Raw genomic sequence first — 23,064 nt, forward strand, 5'->3', positions numbered from 1 at the left:
ATTTACGTAATTAACATTTTGCTTGCTTTTCTCAGCCAAACAAATGGAAAACAGTATAGTCCATGGGTTGCTATGTTGGCAGGCAGTAATTATTAAAATCCTTCATACATACCTCAGAAGCCTTTAGAATGTTTCACCTTTCCTGCTTCTGGGCCACAACAAACCAATTAAGTCCAAGAATTTGGGAAATGAAAGCTACCAGCATAAGCATTGCAAATGCTTCCATATTTTCTTACTGTGAGGAAAAATAAAACAGGAAGATCATATTTCACAGGCCTCTGGTCAAATTAATACAAGCATCCATTTGTTGAACCAACATCTATTAAAATATTTTACTGTATTATGCATGAGATACTAAATTATTTGTATCTTTCCTAAGGAAATCCTTAACTTCCTTAAAATCTCAGCCTATAGAAAATTTTTTCTAACCTCCTGATTTGTTTTGCTTTTCACGATATATATGTAAATACATGGATATAGGTTATTTAGATGATGAATCTTCCTCCTCCTTCAGGGCCCCTAGGTAGAATAATAGTACACTGAGCTTAGAGTCAGAAAACCTGAGTTCTAAAGCCAGCCTCAGACAATTACTGGCTGTGTGACTCTGAGCAAGTCACCTAATTCTGTTTGCCATAGTTTGGAAAAAGGGGGAAATAATAGTACCTGTATTTCAGGATTGTTGGAAGGATTAAATCAAATAATGTGTCTAAAGCACCTAGCTGAGTGCCAAGAATATTGGAGTAATTTAATAAATCCATGTTTTCTTCTTCCTTTTCTATTTCCATTACCTAGAACAGGGCCTCTTAAACTTTTTCTACTTGTGACTCTTTTTTGCCTGAGAAATTTTTATGCAGCCCTGAGTATATAGATATATAAAATAGGCATACAAATGAAATATTTACTGATAATAAATCATAAAGAAATTAATGGTAAAATAATTTTGATGTATATGTAATTTTACCATTTATTAAAGATAAAAGCACCTTTGCATATTAATGAAATTGTTGTACTTGTTTATTTTTACATAAAGGATTAAATTTTGGAAGAACATTTGATACCTTTTACTGCTGTCAAATTTTTCACAATCCCCACTTTCAGGTACGAGAAACCCATAGGAGAACACCACCCACGGTTTAAGAAGCTTTGGTTTAGGACAGTGCCTTAACCATATTGAGGCTTAATCAATGTTTGTTGAATTTAATTTAATTGAAAACTATTTTAATGCTAGGTGAAGCAATAGTTATGAGTGTTAGTATAATTTTAATAATAATAAATCTAATTTATAATAAGTTATATATATATATATATATTATATATAATAATATAATAATAAGTTAGTATAATTCTAATAATAATAAGTCATTACTTTCAGAATAAAAGGAGGGAATCCATTTTTGTGGTATATGATTTTAATTTTAAAATATTTTAAATAAAAGCTTTTTATTTTCAAAATAAATGTAAAATAGTTTACAACATTCACCTCTGCAAAACCCTGTGTTCCAATTTTTTTCTCCCTCTTTTCGACCATACCATCCCCTAGAATGCAAGAAATCCAACATTTGCTAAACATATATAATTATTCTGTACATATATTCACAATTATCATGTTGCACAAGGAAAATCAAATCAAGAAGGAAAAAAAAAATGAAAAAGAAAAAAAATCAAGTAAACCACAACAAAAAAAGTCAAAATACTATGTAGTGATACACATTCAGTCCCCCACAGTCCCTTTTCTAGGTTCAGATGGCTCCATAACAAATTTATTGGAATTGGCCTGAATACCTATTGTTGAAAAGGGCTACGTCCATCAGAATTGATCATCATATAATCTTCTTGTTTCTCTGTACAATGTTCTCTCTATTCACTTCACTTAGCTTCAATTCATGCAAATATCTCCAGGTCTTTCTGAAATCATTCTGCTGATCATTTCTTGTAGAACAATATTATTCCATAATATTCACATACCATAACTTATTCAGTCATTCCTCAAACTGGCATCCATTCAGTTTCCAGTTCATTACAAAAATGGCTGCTACAAACATTTTTTGCACACATAGGTGCTTTTTTCCCCTTTTATATGATCGCTTTGGGATACAGGCTCAGTAGAGACACTATTGTCAAAGGGTATGCACAGTTTGACAGTCCTTTGGATATAGTTTCAAATTTCTCTTCAGAATAGTTGGGTCAGTTCACAACTCCACCAACAATGTATGTGAACCAGTTTTCCCCACATCCTTTCCAACATTTATCATTATCTTTTTTTTTTCTTTTCCCCATGCAATTGGGGTTAAATGACTTGCCCATGGTCACATAGCTAGGAAATATTAAGTGTCTGAGGTCACATTCGAACTCAGGTCCTCCTGACTCTAGGACTGGTGCTCTATTTACTAAGCCACCCAGATGCCCCTACCATTATCTTTTGCTGTCATCTTAGCCAATCTGAGAGGTATGTAGTGCTCTAATTGATATTGATTTATAACATTTTATATGACTAAAATAATTTTAACTTCTTTATTTGAAAAATGTTCATGTCCGTTGACCAGTTATAAATTAGAGAATGGATTGGACTCTTATAAATTTGAGTCAATTCTCTATGTATTTTAGAAATGAGTCCTTTATCAGAAAATTCCCCAGTTCCTTCTAATCTTGTCTGTATTGATTTTGTTTGTAAAAAAAACCTTTTCATTTTTAAAGTTTTTTTTTAAATGATGACTTTTAGATTTTATTTTTTCATTTTAATGATATTTTCTTTTTTCTAGTTACAGGAAATTTTCAACATGCAGTTTTGTAAGATTTTGAGTTCCAATTTTTTTCTCCTTCTATCTCTCTTTGTCCCTACCCAAGATTGTAAGCAATCTTTCACAGGTTATACGAATAAAATCATTTTTGACATATTTCTATATTCAAGTTGGGAAAGAAAAATCAGAACAAAGAGACAATCCTATTAGAAAGGGAACGAAAAACAAGACAAAACAAAAAGAAGTTGAAAATAATATGCTTCCATCTTCATTGTTTCAATAGTTCTCTGGAGGCAGATAGCATTTTCCAACTTAAGTCTGTTGGATCATTGAATTATTGAGAAGAGCTTAGCCTATCAAAGTTGATTATCAAGCATTTTTGTTAGTAATATGTACAATGTTATCCTGGGTCTGCTCACTTGATGTAAGTCTTTCCAGGTTTTTCTGAAATCAGCCTTTTTTGAAGTTTTTAGTTGATCCTATAGAATTATTTAAGTATATCATCATTATCAGATAATGATGACATTTTATGTGAAATGAAGTCAAGATTCAATGATGAGATAGATAATCATCCTAAGAAATAGGGCTTCAGAAAAAAATGAAAAAGTAAGAACATGGATAGGAATAGGTTATGCTAAATTATCAATGGATTGATATTTTTGCCATACAAAAGCTTTTTAACTTAATATAATTGAAATTATCCATTTTGTATTTCATAATGAACTCTAGTTCCTCTTTGGCCATAAATTCCTTCCTTCTCCATAGATATGAAGGATAGACTATCCTTTGTTCTTCTAATTTTCTTATAGTATCACTCTTTATGAGTAAATCACAAATTCATATTAACCTTATCTTGGTATAAAGTGTTGTTAGGTGTGGGTCAATGCCTAGTTTCTGCAATACTAATTATTGACTTTCCAGCAGTTTTTGTCAAATAGTGAGTTCTTATCCTAGAAGTTGGGGTCTTTGGGTTTATCAAAAACTATTTACTATGGTCATTGATTTTTTTTTGTCTTGTGAACCTAACCTATTCCACTGATTGACTATTTTATTTCTTAGCTGGTACCAAATGTTTTTGATTACCACTGCTTTATAATATAATTTTAGGTCTGATACAGCTGGGCAACCTCCATTTCCATTTCCTTTTTTTTTCCATTAATGCCCCTGAGATTCTTGACCTTTTGTTCTTCCAAATGAATTTTATTATTTTTTTTCTATTCTGTAAAAAAATTTCTTGCCAGTTTGATTAGTATGGCTCTGAGTAAGTAAATTAATTTAGGTAAAATTATAATTCTAATTATATTAGCTCCACTTACCCATGAGCACTTAATATTCTACGTATTGTTTAGATCTCACTTTCTTTATGTGAAAAGTGTTTTGTAATTGTGTTCATATAATTCCTGACTCTGAAATGTTTTATATTTCCTACAGTTATTTTAAATAGATTTCTCTTTGTATCTTTTGCTGTTTGACTTTGTTGGTAATATATAAAAATGTTGATTATTTATGTGGATTTATCTTGTATCCTTCAACTTTGCTAAATTGGTGAATTGTTTTGAGAAGTTTTTTAGTTGATTCTCTAGAATTCTCTAAGTATAGCATCATATCATCTACAAAAGTGATAATTTGATTTCCTCCCTGACTATTATAATTCCTTTAATCTTTTTCTTCTCTTATTGCCAAAGCTAACATTTTTAATACAATATTGAATAGTAATCAATGGGCAAATAAAGCACAATTTTGTTTCATCCCTGGATCTTATTGAGAATTCCTCCATTTTATTCCCCTTGCATATAATGTTTGCTCATGATTTTAGATAGATGCTACTGATCATTTTAAAGAAAACTCCATTTATTCCTATACTCTTTAATGTTTTTAATAGGACTGGGTGCTGGATTTTGTCAAATGTTTTTTTTTTTTTTTTTTTTTTTCCCTGCAAAATCATTCTTGTTAGTTTGGTTACTGATAAAGTCAATTATCATAATAGTTTTCCTCATATTGAACCAGCTCTGCATTCCTGGTATAAATCCTAATTAGTCATGCTGTATAGTCCTGGCATTAATTTGCTATAATTTTTTTTTTGCTTTGCTAATATTTTACTTAAGTTTTTGCATTAATATTCATTAGGGAAATTGGTTTGTACTTTTCTTTCTCTGGCTCAACCCCACATAGTTTAGGTATCAGCACCGTATCTGTGTCAAAAAAGGTATTTAGTAGAACTCCTTTCCAAATAGTTTGTATAGTATTGTAATTAATTGTTCTTTAAATATTTGATAGAATGCACTTGTAAATCCATCTGGACCTAGAGATTTTTTCCTTAGGGAGTTGATTAATACCTTGTTAAATTTCTTATTCTAAAATGGGACCATTTAAGTAATTTATTTCTTCCTCTGGTAATCAGTGCAATCTGCATTTTTGTTAGTATTCATCCATTTCACTTAGGTTATTGGATTTATTGGCACACAATTGGAACAAAGCTCCTAATTATTACTGCAATTTCCTCTTCATTTTATTTTCAGAATTTCAAATTTGGTTATTTAATTGAGGCTTTTTAATTTTTCTTTTTCTAGCTTTTCAGTTGCATGCCCAACATATTGGTCTTTTCTTTATCTATTTTATGAAATCAAACATCTGGAGATATAAAATTTTCCCTAACAATTGCCTTGACTGCATCTCAAAAATTGTGATATGTTGTCTCAGTATTTTCATTCTCTGAGATGAAATTATTATTGATTGTATCTATGATTTGTTGTTTTACCCCCATTCATTCTTTAAGATGAGATTATTTAGTTTCCTGTTAATTTTTGGTATATGTTCCCTTGGTCCTTTATTACGTGTAATAATATTTATTGCATCACAATCTGAAAAGCATACATTTACTATTTCTGCCTTTCTGAATTTGATTTTGAGGTTTTTATGCCCTAATACATAGTCATTTTTTTTTGTGTAGGTTCCATGTATTGTCAAGAAAAAAAAAGCATATTGATTTCTGTCCCCATTCAATTTTCTACAAATGTCTATCATATCTAACTTAGCTAAAATTCTATTTACCTCCTTAACTTGTTTTTTGTTTATTTTGTAATTCAATTTATCTAGTTTTGATAGATCAAGGTTGAGATCCCTCACTAGTATAGTTTTGTTGTCTATTTTTTCTGGCAGTTCTCTTAACTTCTCCTCTAGGTATTTGGATGCTATACCCCTTAGCACATATATATTTAATATTGATATTATGTCATTATCTATGGTATCCTTTAGCAAAATGTAGTTTCCTTCCTTATTTCTTATAATTAGATCTATTTTTTGTTTTTGCTTGATTTGAGATCATGATCACTACTCCTGCCTTTTAAAAATTCAGGTGAAACATAATAGATTCTGCTCCAGTCTTTTACTTTTACTCTCTATAATATCACTCTGCTTTAAATGTTTCTGGTAAATAACATATTGTAGAAATCTGGCTATTAATTCAATCTGCTATCTGCTTCCATTTTATGGTAGAATTCATCCCATTCACATTCACAGTTTAAATTGTTAACTTTGTGTTTCTGCCAACTTATTTTCCCCAAGTAATATTTTCCATTCTTGCCAGTATTTTGCTTTTGACCATCACCTCCCTCAATCTGTCCTGGCCTTTTATGGCCCCTCCCCCCTTTGTATCCCTTTCTTCTTCTACTACTGTTCTCCCTTCTAATAGCCTCTCCTTTCCTTTCCCTTTCCCCTTCTACTTCCCTATTAGGTGAGACAAGTTTCTCTATCAAACTAAATATATCTGATATTTTTTTCATGTGATATAATTTACCCTATTTTACCTCTCCTTCCCCCTTCTTCCAGTACAATTTCTATTCGACCATTAATTTCTTTTTTATATCACCATAATAAAGCCAAATTATACCTATATCCTCTACTTATACTCCTAACAAAGATAAAGTTCTCAAGAGTTAAACATGTTTCCATATAGGGATGTATACATTTTAATCTTTAAAAAAACAGTTTTTCCTTCCCTTTTTATCTTTTTACACATTTCTTGAGTTCTGTATTTGATGATCAAATTTTCCATTCAGCTCTGGTCTTTTCACCAAAAATAAATAAAAATCCTCTATTTTATAGAATGTCCATTTTTTCCCCTGAAACATAATGTTTAATTTTGCTAGATATTTAATTCTTGGGAACACTCCAAGCTCCTCTACCCTCCAGAATATCGTATTCCAGGCCCTTCCATCTTTTAAAGTGGAAACTTCTAGGCCCTATGTATTCCTGATTGTGGCTCCTTAATATTTGAATTGTTCTCTCTTCTTGCAGTATTTTTTTCTTTGACCTGATATTTCTGGAATTTAGATACAATATTCCTTAGAATTTTCATTTTGGGGTCTCTTTCGGAGGTGACCCATGAATTCTTTCAATTACTATTTTACCCCCTGGTTCTAGGACATGAAGGAAGATTTTCTTGATGATTTCTTTAAAGATGTTGTCTAGACTCTTTTTTCATTTTGGTTTTCAGGTAGTCCAATAATTCTCAGATTGTTTCCCTGGATCTATTTTCAAGGTAAGTTGTTTTTCCAATGAGTTATTTTACATGTTCTACTATTTTTTTTTTTCATTTCTTTGGTTTTGTTAACTGATTCTTGATGCCTCATTGAGACATTCACTTCTATTTGTTCAATTTTAATTTTTAGTGATTTTCTTCAGTTAGCTTTTTTACCTCATTTTGCATTTGGCCAATTGAACTTTTAAATGAGTTGTTTTGTTCATTGGATTTTTTTCCCATTTCACCAATTCTATTTTAGGGAATCGTTCTCAGTTTCTCTTTTACCAATTCTGTTTTTCAAGGAGTTGTTCTCTTTTTTTCATTTTGTCATCTATTTTTTAAGGAATTGTTTCCTTTTTCCATTTTATCAAATCTATTTTTAAGGAGTAATTTTCTTCAGACAATTTCTGTTTCCTTTTCCAAATCTCTCAATTCCTTTCCCCATTTTTCTTCTAATATTCTTTTGAGATCCTTTTTGAATTTTTCCAAGATACCCTTTTGAGTTGGAAAACAACTTATATCACCCTTTGAGCCTTCCTTTGAAAATGTTTACCTTTAGTATCCCCAAGGTTTGAGGTCTATTCTCTGTCTCCAGGACAGCTATCTCTGATCAGGGTTCTTTTTGCTTTTTTTGCTCTTTTGTAAAGATTGATATCTACTCTTAGGGCAAAGGGGAGATTGTCCCAAGCTTCCCCTAAAGGAGACTGAGATTTTACACTGATGGTTCCCATCTGGTGCTGGGTAGATGTGGTCATCTTGCTTACTGAGGAATTGTTTTTTTAAATAGAAAGCTAATTATTTTCCTATTAATTAACATTTGGTCAGGAAGACTTTTCTAAATATTGAAATATTGTGCTTAAAGTAAGAAATGTAACATATAAATTTATATCATTAAACTAAAAATGTTTCATGCTTTAAAACAGTAACTCATATTTATTAGTATCTTAAGATTTATAATAGACTTTCTTCCCAAAATCTCTCCATGATGTGAATTCAAAATATTAGTAAGGCAATTGAGATATGAAAAAACTGAGCCCCAGAGGGATTGTGCATGTCCTATATTTCAGAGTTGAAATCTGAAGTCAGATTTATAGAACCAATGTCTGTCACTGATTTTACCACATTGCTATTGTAAGATTTTGCTATTATTCTGAAACTGCCTCCTTTTTCTAATATGGTTCACATTTATAAAGAACTTAAATTTTTTTGAGTTTTTTTAATAAAATTTTTCCTCCTTTGTTTCGAATGTATAACTTTAACTGTATGATCTTTTCTATATATTTTATTGTCTAATTTATGATCTTTTGTTATGTCAACATATTTTTTTTCTTTGTTTCCATTAGCTTTATTCTAAGAAATTCAAAGTGAAAAATCACTTCTTTGCAAAGTGAGCAGTACTGGTTTTTCTCTCTCTCTTTCCAAAGAACATTTCCTCCTTTCTGATAGAATCAGTTGATTCTTTTGGAATTGATAATCTGTTCTCTAACAGGTTATTTATTACTTCAGGGAATCCATGATCTCATTGATTGAGTTTATTGCCTTCATTAGCATAGCTTGCTATCTATCTATGATTTATCTCCTTTGTAGTTCCAAATCACATTCTTCCTTAAATCTTCTGTAGAAAGTCTTCCTCTATATCTGTGAGTCCTAGTTGAGTAATTAATCAGAAATTCTTTTATATCTTAATCTCACAATATGACTAGATCAATTACATTTCCCATTATATATTTTCCATGGTATATCTTATGTCACTTCCTGCATATAATAATAATAGTTATATGTCATAATAATAATAATAATAATATATAATATGTATTACATATATATATATATATATATATATACAAATTGCATTATAGATAGATACACATATAAATATAATATATTTTATAAAGTGAATTATGGATATTACTTCCTTTGATTTGATCCTCACAAATTCCCTGTGAATTTTATTATTTTATTTATATTATTTTATTATTACTTCCATTTTATAGATAAGAAAACTGAGGCTGAAAGAGATGAAGTGACTTACAGATGGTTACAGTAGCACAGTGATTTACAGAATACAAATAGTAAGTATCTGAATCATGATTAGAAATCAGGTCTTCCTAATTTCAAGTTTAACATTATCAATTTAACTTCCTCAATATAGGTCAGTCAGTGGAAATATATAACATTCCACTCATACTTAAAATGCATCTTTCTATTGCCTATTACTGTTATACTTTGGATATTATGGGATTTAAGAGTCATAATCCAGAGAACCATTAAAAGAATGTTCATATTTTTTGTACTACTGACTAGAAACTTGTAATTCTTAAACAGAGTCCATAATTGTCTAGATGAAGTTCCAATTTCTCTCCTCTTCTTCAATTCTGAGCCTAACTTATTGACTATTTATAGTGTTTTTCTAAGTAGATATAGCTACTTACATACAAACTCAGTGTACTGACCATACAGCTTCCTATCAGGCATTTTTTCTTCATTTCCTGTATAGATTATAATGATGTATATTGTTTTGGCATGGATGTCATTGAGGAGGCCCTAGGGCTTGTCTTGATGAAGTCAGAATGATGTCACCAACAAACACTTTACAACCTAAAGGCAATCAATACCTTTTCCAATTAGATTTTGGAAGAGACCTCCTCCATAAGGATGGTGAATACTTCTCATCAGCATACCTCTCACTGTATTACACCTTATATATTGTTAATAATCAGAGACTTGTTTTACAAAGTAGCTCTGCAGCTGGATATATCAGGGAATCCTATTAAACACATTAAACACCATAATTGCAGGAGATATTGTTAGTCTAACTGGACAGATGTTTTAGGGATACATTTTACTCTGAGACAAATTATTTTTGTAATAAACAAGCAACACATATACCATGTAATTTGTATTTTAAGTTAATTATTTTAGTGTAAAAATACAGTCTGCTGTAAAAAATATTTTGTGAAAGTTTTCTATTGAGCTTTTCATATTTTTACCAATAATACTTTCAGAACAAATTATAAACTTCCCATAAATATTTTATTAATATATTCAAGTAGTATACATATAGTTATTGGAATTCTCTTGTTCACCTTTTTGTAAATTAGTATTACCTTCAATTTTTTCCATTATTTTATTATGTCTTCTTGAAATGTTTTATAACAATCATCCCATAACTTTGAAAAGTATGTCTCTTCTTATCTGGATTTCCTCAGGGTATAAACTTGTCTTTGATCAGCTACTCTGACTTCATACTTCCATTTTTACTTTTTCATGGAACACATTAGGGACTTGGCATTCCCTATCACTAATGATGAAAATTGTTATAGAAATATTGATACATTTTTCCCTTTCATATCTAACCATCATCCTCATTTCCTCCCAAAAAAAAGATTTTTTTTTCATTTCTATTGAGTTTTGCCAATTCTCTATTCTTCTCCAGATCTCTTTTCAGTTCTGTTTTTTATCTCAATAGGATTACCATCTCTCTACATTTGTCAAGGGGATAAAGGGCTTAGAATTAAGAATATCTCTAGGTTCTTTTTGCCCTTTGAATGCAGAATTTTTTATATCAATTAAACCTTTATAAGGAAAATATAAGAATATTGCAATTAATATATTTCTTTTACCTATTTCCCATTTTTCAGTATCAATGTCTTGTTTGAATAGGTCATGTTAATGTAATTGTTTGAGCTTCTTCTTATCCTTGACCTTTTTTCTAATTGATGTGGATTTTGAGCTTTGATTTTTTTCTCAGGGTTTTTAACCATTTTTATGTGCATCATAGGCCTCTTTGGGAGTTTGGTGAAGTCAATGGACTTCTCAGAATAGTGTTTAAAATGCATAAAACAAAAATCACACAAAATTTTAAGAGAAAACAATTATGTTGAAATATATAAATGTGTTTATAGATATGTCTGCCTATCAATTTATCTATCTACCTATCTATTTAAAAGTTCATGGACTTCCAGATTAAAAACTCATTCTCTCTAGTTAATGAGTTAGTTTCCCATGATCCATTGATGCTATTAAGTGCTACCCTGTTAATCCATCATTTTCTGAATCCTAGCCAATTTCTTTATGGTCTCTCCTAACTGTATATTACCCCATTCCTTTTTGTTCTAAAATTGTTTCCCATTTTCCCTTTGAAGAAATGGAAAATTCTTATCTAATTTTAAAAGCTTCTTCCTGAATTCTGTCATGTCCATTTATATCTCAATTAATACTTTCTAACCTAACAATACCAATCTTCTTTGCTCCTTGTCTCAACCTATTGTTCCAGATGAGTTTTCACACTTCTAGCTCTAGTCCTTTTTTCCAAGCTACCCCATAAACAACTTTCTTTTTTATTAACCCCACATTGTATGCCTGCTCTCCTTGCATAAACCTATCTCCTTGAGAATATTCTTATTTAGCAGATGATCCTCAAACTCTTCAAATCTGGACCCACCCTTCTCCCTCAAGTTTATTGTTATTATATTTATATATTTCTTGTGACTGTGTGTGTCCCTGTCTCATCTATCTTCATGATTAATAGGGAGATTGTCTACTCTTGAATATAAGTCCTCAATGTTTAGAACATAATGGACATTCCTTAAATGCTTGTTGACTGAGTCTGGTCTTTGTAGCTTTATCCCTTGGAAAGATGACAGATTTCATGCCAATTATAGGAACTTTGGTCCCTAAATAGTTGTTGTTATGTGGAATCAGGGAAGACAGGCAACAGATATGTTTAGGCCAGAACAATTTTTAATATGTTATGGTCTCTGGAAGTGTTAGAATGTGACAGTGACATAAACTTTTAGAGAATGTAGCTAGATAGCATTGTGAGCAGTTCCTGAATTACGCAAATGCAATTTAATGACAAATTTTCCCTGTTATTTGAAACTAGGACCTAATTATGATATTTGTAGTACAACACAGGGAAACAATTGTTTAAGCCTTCCATAGTCTTGCCAGATAGGAGACATAATGAATTTTTCTATTTTGTACAGTGGCTATATTGTCACCAAAAATTATCTACCTGTTTTTCATAATAGAAAAAAATTGAAGATAATACTAATTTACAAAAAAAAAAAAATCAAGACAATTCCAGTAACTATATATATATATATATATATATATATATATATATAAAATGTTTGGTTATAGTAATAAAATATCTATGAGAGGTCTATAATTTGTTTTGAAAGTATTTTTAGTAAATTATGAAAAGTTCACTGAAAACTTTTGCAAAATATTCTCCACAGCAGACCACATTTTTGCACTAAAATAATTAATTTAAAAGTACAAATTATATTGTATATACATATATATATATATATATATTTGCTTGTTTATTATGAAATAATTTAACTCAGTAGAACAAAATGTATCCCTAAAACACTTTGTTCAGTCAAGCTAATAATATCTCCTGCATGTACACACACACACACACAGACACAAACATGTATATACACACAGATTCATTCAAGTACCCACAATATATACACATGGTGACAAATATTATTGCAGTGCATAAAAATGGTAAAGTATAACGGACAATAAGTATGAATATATTTCCTAAATGTCTTTACATAGAGCTATTTCAAAGTACAGATAAGTTTCAATTACTGCAACTAATGAATCCAGTGAAATGGTCACACAGATTTGAATTTGCTGTACTGAAGTTATAATTACGTTTAAAATGTAATAATTGGTTGAATACTGTGAGTACTTTCATTATTTGAACTAATTAGTTCTAACTATTAGTATATCACTGTATGGTACTGAAAAAATGCCATTATTACTATCTATTATTTATTATTATTATTTTACAATAAATTAGTATTTAACCAAGCACCAATGAATACCTCCAATGTGGACATCTTAGTATTATTCCTATTTCTGCAGAGAAGTCAATGAATCATTTTAAACTCATACTCAGAGAATTTTTAAAAGAAAAGAAGCAAGAGTCAAATGATTGGTGAGATTTATCTATCATTTTAAATCACCCCTATTATAAATGAAAATGAATAGCCTAAAATGGAAAACCCTACACATACATTGAAGCAATATAAATCAAAGTTACATAGGGAGCTATTACCTTAAAAGTATGAAACTGAAAACATTTCTTTTTAATGCAATGACACCTAAACCTAGAGGTATCTTATTTGGGGCTTTTTCCAAATTTCATTTAAATAATCCAAAGTATTAAGACTGTCCTCTTTTTAATGACACTGAGAGGTTTGCAAATATTTTTCTCTCCTGTCCTCCCCACCCTCTTCCCTGAAATAATTTATATTATTATTATTTCTAGTTATCTACAATGTTTTAATAATTTAGGACTACGCTTCAATTTCTATTACTCTTCTTTTGTGGGTAAAACACATAAATTCATTAATGTTTATTTGATTTTGTATAATATTGAAGTTGAAGCCAGTTGAATTAACTGGCTATTTAAGATTTTCCTTTTTTCCTCTTTAGAATTTTTAGAATCTAGTATGTGGAAACTAATAATATATTATAAGATCTTAACTTAGAGTTAAAGTTAGATGGGATTTGGGATCTGAATGAGGTCAACTAGCACTTCTACAATGAGGGAACTAAATAGTATGGCACTAAATACTTTATGGATATTATCTCACTTGATTCTCATAACAACCCTTAGAGATATGTATTGTTATTGTCCCCATTTTATACATAAAGAAACTGAAGCAAATAGAGGTTAAATGACTTAACCAGAATCACACAACTAATAAGTGTCTGAGGCTGGACTTGAACTCAGGTCTTGCTAATTCTGACCCACTGCTGTAGCCATTATGGCATCTGAGCTATAATATGTTGTGTAGATCATTTTTCTTTGACCATTGTTTTTCATGTGAAAATTGCTTCCAAGAGTCTTACTGTTGGCCACACCCAGCTAATTTCTCTTTTTAAAAATCTATTTCCATTTAATCTCTATTATATCATATTTCCTTGTGAATCTGAACTTTTTCTGTGTCTATAGTTGACATTATAAACCACTTCAGATTCGACTGCAAAGATGTTGAAAGCTGTCCTGACCTCTTTATTTTGTAGGAAGTATGATATATGTAGTGGGAAAAGCATTAGGACTAATTATCTAAAGATCTGATTCTGTAATTTGGATTTTTACTGTATGACCATAGGCTGTGTGTGTGTGTGTGTGTGTGTGTGTGTGTGTGCATCTGATTCTCAAAGATAATTTGTTACAGAAGGATTTCAGTCAGTTACGAAAGTTTTCACACAGATGAAATGATTGATCTCTGACATATTGATTTGCTGAAAAAAAGTGACTATGGATCCATCATGAACTCATCAAGCCTCAATTTTCTCATTCATAAAACAGAGATAATAATAATTCCTTGTACTATCTATCTCACAGGGATATTGTGAAGAACCTTTTTTTTATAAAATATAATAGAAATTAGTGTAGTTGAGTAATTTGATAAAAGAACTAGATTTCAAATTCTATGTTTGCTATACCCTGGCTAAGAAATTAGAAACTGAGGGAATGCCCATCAATTGAGGAATGGCTCGATAAACTGTGATATACGTTTGTGATGGAATATTATTGTTCTCTGGGAAATGATGAGCAGGAAGCTCACAAGATAAAAAAACCTAGAAAGTCCTGCATGAGCAAAGTGAAATATAGTGTATATAAAATAAAAGCAATGATCTTTGATGACAGTGGTAAATGACTGTTATTCTCAGTAGTACAATCATCTATAACTACTCTGAAGGACTTATGATGAAAAATCTTATCTACATCTAAAGAAGTAACTGATTTGATCTGAATACAGATTGAAGCATTTTCTCTCTCTCTCTCTCTCTCTCTCTCTCTCTCTCTCTCTCTCTCTCTCTCTCTCTCAGGTAACTGGGATTAAGTGACTTGCCCAGGGTCACACAAATAGGAAGTGTTAAGTATCTGAGACCAGATTTGAACTCAGGTCCTCCTGATTTGAGGGCTGGTGCTTTATCCACTGTGACACCTAGTTGCCCTTATTTTTCTTTTTAGCTTAATTTTTCTTGGGGGTTTTATTTTCATTAGAGTGGGAGATCTATGTTTTCTTATTGGACTTTTATTGAAATGTTTTTCATAACTTCATATGTGGTTTATTAATTGTGGATAAGGGAGAGAATGTGGAGTTCAAAAATCTTAAAAACAAATGTAAAAAATTTGTTTTGAATATAACTGGGGGGAATATTAAATAAATAAATTAAATTAACACTGGCTAAATACTTTGACTTCTCAGAGCCCAGGCAATTCTTTAAATGTAAACTTTACAAAATAATTTTTGATTTACAGTGGTAATTTACATCATTAGGAGTTCCCTACATCATTAGGAGTTCCCTACATCAATGAAATCATAGGGACAAACCAAATAAGGGGGCAGGAAGGAGCTATCTAACCATATGTATTATATAGTATTATTTATATAGGATTTGGTGGATATATTCATATATACAAATATGTACATATATAGTATATGTACTACATATACCATATGTATAGTATATGCACATATAATATAGTATATACTATAATATAGTATATAGTATTATTCATATAAGATTTGGTGAATATATTCATATATACAAATATGTACACAATATATAGTAATATGTACTATATATACTATACATATAGTATATGCACAGAGTGATATTTAGCATATGTGTATACAGCATTTGGCAGGTAAATGATAGTGGATAGAATCCTGAATATCAGGAAAATTTGAAGTCAAATATAACCTCTGACACTTACTACAAACAATGTGATTCTAAGCAAGTTACTTAGATTCTGCCTGCCTCAATTTTCTTATCTGTAAAATGGGGATAATGATAGGTTCTGCCTCCCAAAGTTGTTGTGAAGATTGAATATTTTAAAACATTTTGCAAAATTTAAGTATTGTTATTACATCATCTGGTCTTAACAATGATTTTATCAGATAGGTAGCACAACTATTAACAATCTTATTTTGAAAATGAGGAAATACACCCAGAAGAATCATGTGACATTCCCAAGATCACACAAAGGAATAGAAGAAGGTCTCAAACACAGGTATGGTTTTCTGATCCTAAATCTAAGCAAATAAACTGTATATACCTACATATATATGTATGTGTATGTGTGTGTATGTATATATGTCATGAGTATATATGTGTATGTATATGGAAAATAACTCATATCTAACAGGGAATAGTGTTAGGTTCTGGTTCATTGCAACTGATGTAAGTTTTAACAGTTGAAGTGGTTTTAATAATAATAAAAAAAAATACTATCATGCCATTTTTTTTCTAAAAAAGACTACCTAGCATTTTATAACATGTTAACACTGGGCATGTGTAGGGGGTTGAGGAATGACTCTTTGGCCTTGTTGGGCAAAGATCCAGAGTAGTGAATAAAGACAGATGAAGGAATTAGTGATCATTTTGCACTCCATGACATGATTGCTTTTGTCAGAAACAACTTCTGTGAATGAAAATGGCATTATTAAAGCTTTGAGATTTGACCTTTTCAGTAATGGGAAAATGGAGTTATGCAAATTTTATCCAAGTGACTGGCTATTACCCAAGTGAATCATTCCTCCACACTTTGAAAACGTATTCTTTATTTTTGGAACCTTTTACTGTGAAGAAAATTTACACCAAGGGTTAAATACAAATGAACCACTTATATCTATAATATATAAAATGGTCATTGTTAAGGAAGGCATATAAAAAGCGATTTTTTTATTTTTGGAAGTAATAATGTAAAATATGAAGATTAGAGGAGGGGTAGTAGTAAGGGCAATCTATTGGAGTAGATAAGTTGGGAGGGGATCATGCTTACAATATATATAGAGAGGGATTGGCTTTGGTAGGGAACCAGACCATTTCTGCATCAGAGACTGGAATTAAGGATTAAATAGTAGGAAATGATGTTGAGACATCTAGGTGCTACAACAAATAAAACACCAGTTTAAATGTCAGGGAAACCACAGTTCAAATTTGTTAAAAAGTCACTTAATAGTTGTATGTCTTTGGTTAAGTCATTTAATCCATATCTGTCTCAGTTTCCTCACCTGTAAAATTATATTATTATAGCACTGATCTCTCAGGATTATTGTGAGGATAAATTGAAATGTTTGTAAAGTTCTTTTTGAGCTGAAAAAAAAAACTTATACAAATGCCAGCTATTAAATATTCAAAGAGTAGTTAACTGAGGAGGTGGGGAGAAGAGAAAGTAGAATCTTTGTCTAATAGCTTCAATTTTCTTGGTAAAAGGTGAAGATAAGATTATTGAAAGAAGAGAAGGTCTGAAATAGTCATTTTGGCAAGTGACAGAGTCAACTAGGGAGTTGAAAAAGGATTTCCTTTCAAAATAAAAAGCCATTTGAAAAAGTATCAACAGAGAGCTTGATCTTATTTATGGGAAGCAGAACAAAAAAGTATCAATGTGGAGGGAAAAAAAGAGTGGAAAAGGTCAAGAGCAATGAAGGGGATGGGGTAGGTTACACTAAAACACTAGAAAGTCAGCTTAAGTAGAATGCAATAGTGAGAAGTTCTGAGAACACAAGGGATTATGTGAAGGTTCCCAAACAGGGATGGCCAACAAATCAGAGTACTTAAAGCAATCCAAAGGTTTATTGACATGATTATTAAATTATATTTAATGGTTAACTGTGTTGGGTATCTTTATGAGAGTTAGAAATGTACCTTATTCCCCCAAAATGTATTTTTTTCTATTTAGCTAAAATGAAAAAGTTAATGTGTAATTCCTTTGACTTAAAAAGTATTTTTATTTTTAAAAATTACTTTTCAACCTGTCTTCTCTTTTTGACACTATTGTCAATCCTATCTTCCTAGATACTTTCTCCTGAGTTTTCATGATGCTACTCTTTTCTGGTTCTTCTCTTACCTGTCTGATTACTCCTCAATATACTATACATATACATACATACATACATATATATATATATATATATATATATATATATATATTCTAATTGCATATATATATACTCTAATTGCAAATATTATTCAAGGTACTCACTTGTCCCTTCTTCTCCCTCTATTCTGTCTCTCTCAGTAATATCAACTCCCATGAGTTCTACTATCATCATTTCCATGCTGATAATTCCTATTTCTATATATCCAGCCCATCTCTCTCCTGAGCTTCAGTCCAATATTATCAACTGCCTATTGGACATTTTAAACTACATGTCCTAGAGATATTTTAAGCTTGACATGTTCAAAAATGAATACAACATTTTCTTTCTTTTTTTTTTTTTTTTTTTTTTTTTTTTACCAGATATTTACATGGGTAATTTTACAGCACTGACAATTGCCAAACCTTTTGTTCTAATTTTCCCCTCCTCCCCCCCCAGATGGCAGGTTGACCAATACATGTTCAATATGTTAAAGTATAAATTAAATAAATATATGTATACAAACAGTTGTTTTACTGTACAAAAAGAATAGGGCTTTGAAATAGTGTACAATTAGCCTGTGAAGGAAATGCAAAATGTAGGAAGACAAAAATAGAGGGATTGGGAATTCTATGTAGTGGTTCATAGTCATCTCCCAGAGTTCTTTCGCTGGGTGTAGCTGGTTCAGTTCATTACTGCTTTATTGGAACTTATTTGGTTCATCTCATTGTTGAAAATAGCCTCATCCATCAGAATTAATCATCATATCTCCTGGTCCTATTCATTTCACTCAGCATCAGTTCATGCAAGTCTCTCCAGGCCTTTATGAAATCATCCTGTTGGTCATTTCTTATAGAACAATCATATTCCATAATTGAATACAACATTTTCTAAAAAAGTATTTCTTGTCTAAACTTCTGTATTTCTAGCAGTCACCCCTACCATTCCAATATAATATTGATTTTAGACATTTGTTCTACAAAGGCATGGTTCCAAAAGAGTGTCAATATCAGTGTTGAGTTGTTTTAAAATGGCTAAAATACAGAAACTTCTAATTTTTGTAAAGCTATTTGTTGATTTTATCTTCTGGCCCTTAAGACTATTTTCATGATATTTATCATGTATGTATGCATGCATGCCTGTATATACATAAGCATTCCTCATATTTTTTTTCTTAATTAAGTCTCATAAATCTTTTCTTAATCCCAAATCATCTTCTCTTTTCCTCTGTGCCAATTTTGCATTACAGTCATGTCTTACACGCAACCCACTTAATAAGTCTGTGTTGAATTGCACTGAATTGCTTGGATAGCACAAAGATAAAAGTAACTTATGTGAACCATCTGAACACATCTGGAAACACTCTTGTCCCACCATCTTCAACTACCACAAATCTACCAAAAGACCTAAGTCAGAAAAATGTGAATTCAAATCCTGCCTTGGATGCAAGCTATGTGATTCTGAGGATGTCATTAGTTTTCTCATCTATAAGATGGGTATAACAATAATATGTAAGTGCCAGATTTGTTGTGAGGATTAAATGAGAAAATATATGGATATAGATACACTGTTTTTTCCAATTTCCTCTGAAATTGTCCATTTCTTCATTTTATATGTTGTAATAATATATATTCATAGGCCATTAAAACATAGCCATTTCCCAAAAAATGGAAATCGATAATAGCTTTTTAGTTCTGTGGGAAAAAAAAATCTGCTATCAATGTTTTGTACATCTAGTTCCTTTTCTTCTTTCTTTGATCCCTTTGTGTTAAGTAAGCTTAGTAATATTATTGCTAGCTCAAAGTGTTACATGGGACAGTGACTTTGGAAGCTCCAAGTTGTTTTCTATCATGGAAGCATCACTTCTCAGTTCCAACAGCAGTGCATTATTGTCCCTGCTTTCCTATATTTGCCATTTTCCTCCTTCATCTCTGCAATTCTGCTAGATGTAACAAAGAATTACTTTAGTTTAAAATTTTGAAGTAGCATTTGAACCCAAGTTTTCCTGATTCTAAACCAAATACTCTATATTATTCCATATATCAAATATTTACCCTCATTCTTGTTACTGGCATCTTTATCCACCTCTCTTCTAGCAGATAAATCATTATGATGTGGCCAAGTCGACATTTTGGAACACAGGGCATTCAGTATAGCATATAAACACAAAATTGGCTGGTAAAGTCAAACAATTTGTGTGTGAACTAGAGAGAAAAAAAAATTGTTTTGTTCAAAATATTTTACTCTCTGGCAGCTGCTGTTTAACAAGAAGAGGGGAAAATTCACCTATCCATTTCTGTAAAAGAAATAAGCTAAAGGAGTTAAGCTATTTTAGGTCAGGCATGGAGACATACTTAAATAATTTCTGCTATCACAGAGGCTGAGGCTTGTGAATCTCTTGAACTCTGGATTTCTTGATAGTATGTGCATGATTGAATACATAAAAGAAGTCTGGCATTGATGACTGTGAACATCTGGATACAGGATCCATCAGGGACAATAAGCCCAGGTCAAAAAAAAAAGGCAGATCAAAGCTCCCATGCCATTCAGTAAAGATCTGTGAGTAGCTACTGTGCTACCCTGGACAAGATAGGGAAACTCTATCTAAAAGAGGGAAAAAGGGAAACCCAGTATCAGAAAAGGAATTGAACTATTGAGCTTGAAAGCCTTTCAAAAAAAATTGAACTATACAAGGAGAAAAATAGTAAGGAGACAGTTTCCAAGAGGAATGGAACAGCTTTAAGTGATAAAAGAAGTTTACCAGATACACCTAATTTCAGATTTTTTTTCAGGGGGAAGGTTGGATCTTACCTAGATAGGAAAATATTCATCATAATATCTTCTGTCCAAAGACCTTACTCCCATAGCACTAGAAACACTTCAAAAGGGAAACAAATGACTTATTTGGCTACTTTCTTCCTCTTTCTGCTTTAGATGTTTTTTCACAGTTTAGAGTAAAATTGTTCCATAAATTATTTTTAAACTGTTTTTGGAAATGGAATTGAATTTCTCACAGATGGAACAAAGTAGTCCTTTTAAAAATACATGTTTAATCTGATGTATAACAACACTTGAGTAGTGAAGTAATTTCTATTTATTTTACTCTGGTTTTCAATTCTCCTGGTACCTAACTTCCCACCTGGTTTGTGAATAGAGAAGAAGATGTATAATGCAATACCAATAGCACTAAAGAGATGACTCAAATATTTCTCCTAAATAATATCAATAAATCAAATGTCTAGTGTTTAAAATAGAAAGATAACCTTATAGGAATTTAAGCAATACATTTATATTTTGATATACTTTCCATGGCAGAAAATTCTTGCAGCTGAATTTCACTTTGAAAACATGTTTACATTTTTTCACGTTGTAAAAGTCATCCCTGTTACTTCCGTTATGTCTATTTTCTGGTTATATATCATCAATGACAGCTTTGGCTCTATTTTTGGAAGTAGTAGAAAACTTGCTTTGCTGGATTATATACTGATCCTGAGCAAGATCTCAGTTTCCCAGAGATTTAATTTTATTATGTCATACCATCAAGAATCAATGGATTAGGAGATTCAGAGGCAAAAGTCAGGAAGACTTGCATTCACTTCCAACTTCTGACATGTTGTTGAATGTATTACCTCTCACATGTCACCTAACCTCTTTGTGCACCAGGCAACACCCTACTATTAATGCTTGTAGGACAGATGCTTCTCTGAATTGCTAGAGAGATATTCTTCATGGGATTTGTAGTCATTGGTCTGGAGAGTTGGGAAGCAGAAAATGAAACTGTCACAATTAAGCAGGAATTAATAACATCAATGCATTTATGATAGAGTTTATGATTCACAAAAGATTGTTCTTATAAAATCCTCTCTCAGATGCTTACTAGCAGTGTGACCCTGGATAATCATTTAACTATTTAATTTAATCTTCGGTAAAATGAGGACAATAATAGCATTTATCACATAACATTGTTGTGAGGACCAAATGAGGCAGCATATGTATATTGCAAGCCTTAAAGTGCTATGTAAATGCTAGCTGTTAGCATTATTTCCTGCATGCTTAATATAGATTCAAACAAATTGTCACAGTTCCAACCTACATTGAATGTTGGATAACTTTAAGAAAATCTAAAAGACTCATCTCCCTGTGACAATCATCTTAGCTTTTTCCTTGCAAATTTAGATATATGAAATATCATAGATCTTTTGATAATAATAGTAATTTTTATTGGCACAATATTTTACAGTTTTACAGGAAGGTTGTCATATGGCTAAAGGATTAGCTTTGAAGGGCAGATCTAGGACAATAGGTACAAGTTACAAGGAAGAAAATTTCAGTTCAACATAAGAAAATAATCTGAACAATTAGAATTACCTGAGTGAAACAAGAGATTTATAAGTTTTCATTAATAAAGGTCTTTAAACAGAAATTGACTAATTATTCCTTGTGAATTAAATTCTTTGTTTACATGGGTTTGAACTAGGTTTAATAATTATTTCACATACACTGTTTCCTTCAATCTTTACAAAACTCTGGGAAATAAGTAGACAGAATGGCTATTATCTCCATGAACAATCTGTAACCCAGAATGGTTAAATTTCCAAAATCAAACAGATAGTGAGTTGTAGAACTGGAACTTGAATCCAGGTCCTATGATTCCTGGTTGACTTGCCAGTAGCTCAGAAATAGTTTTCATAAGAAAATCATAAAATTTAGAACTGGAAGGAAACTTTGAACCCTATTCTCTTATATATCAGATGAGGAAACTGAAATGGTGCCTAAGATGAATTAGGTAGTAATTAACATAGCTGTAATTCAAACCTTATTGACTCCCCCATTCCCCCAAAAATTGTCTCATATTGAATTATATATATATATATATATATTGTCTCTAATAATAGAA

At 31.1% G+C, this 23,064-nt stretch overlaps 1 pseudogene; it reads right to left on the reverse strand.

Annotated features, from left to right (window-relative positions):
• LOC141543897 (cyclin-Q-like) overlaps positions 1-20,297 on the reverse strand; it is a 54,548-nt pseudogene extending 34,251 nt beyond the window's left edge.
• Positions 20,298-23,064: the final 2,767 nt, after the last annotated feature.

Source organism: Sminthopsis crassicaudata, chromosome 5 (genome assembly GCF_048593235.1).
Source record: "Sminthopsis crassicaudata isolate SCR6 chromosome 5, ASM4859323v1, whole genome shotgun sequence".
Classification (NCBI taxonomy): Eukaryota; Metazoa; Chordata; class Mammalia; order Dasyuromorphia; family Dasyuridae; genus Sminthopsis; species Sminthopsis crassicaudata.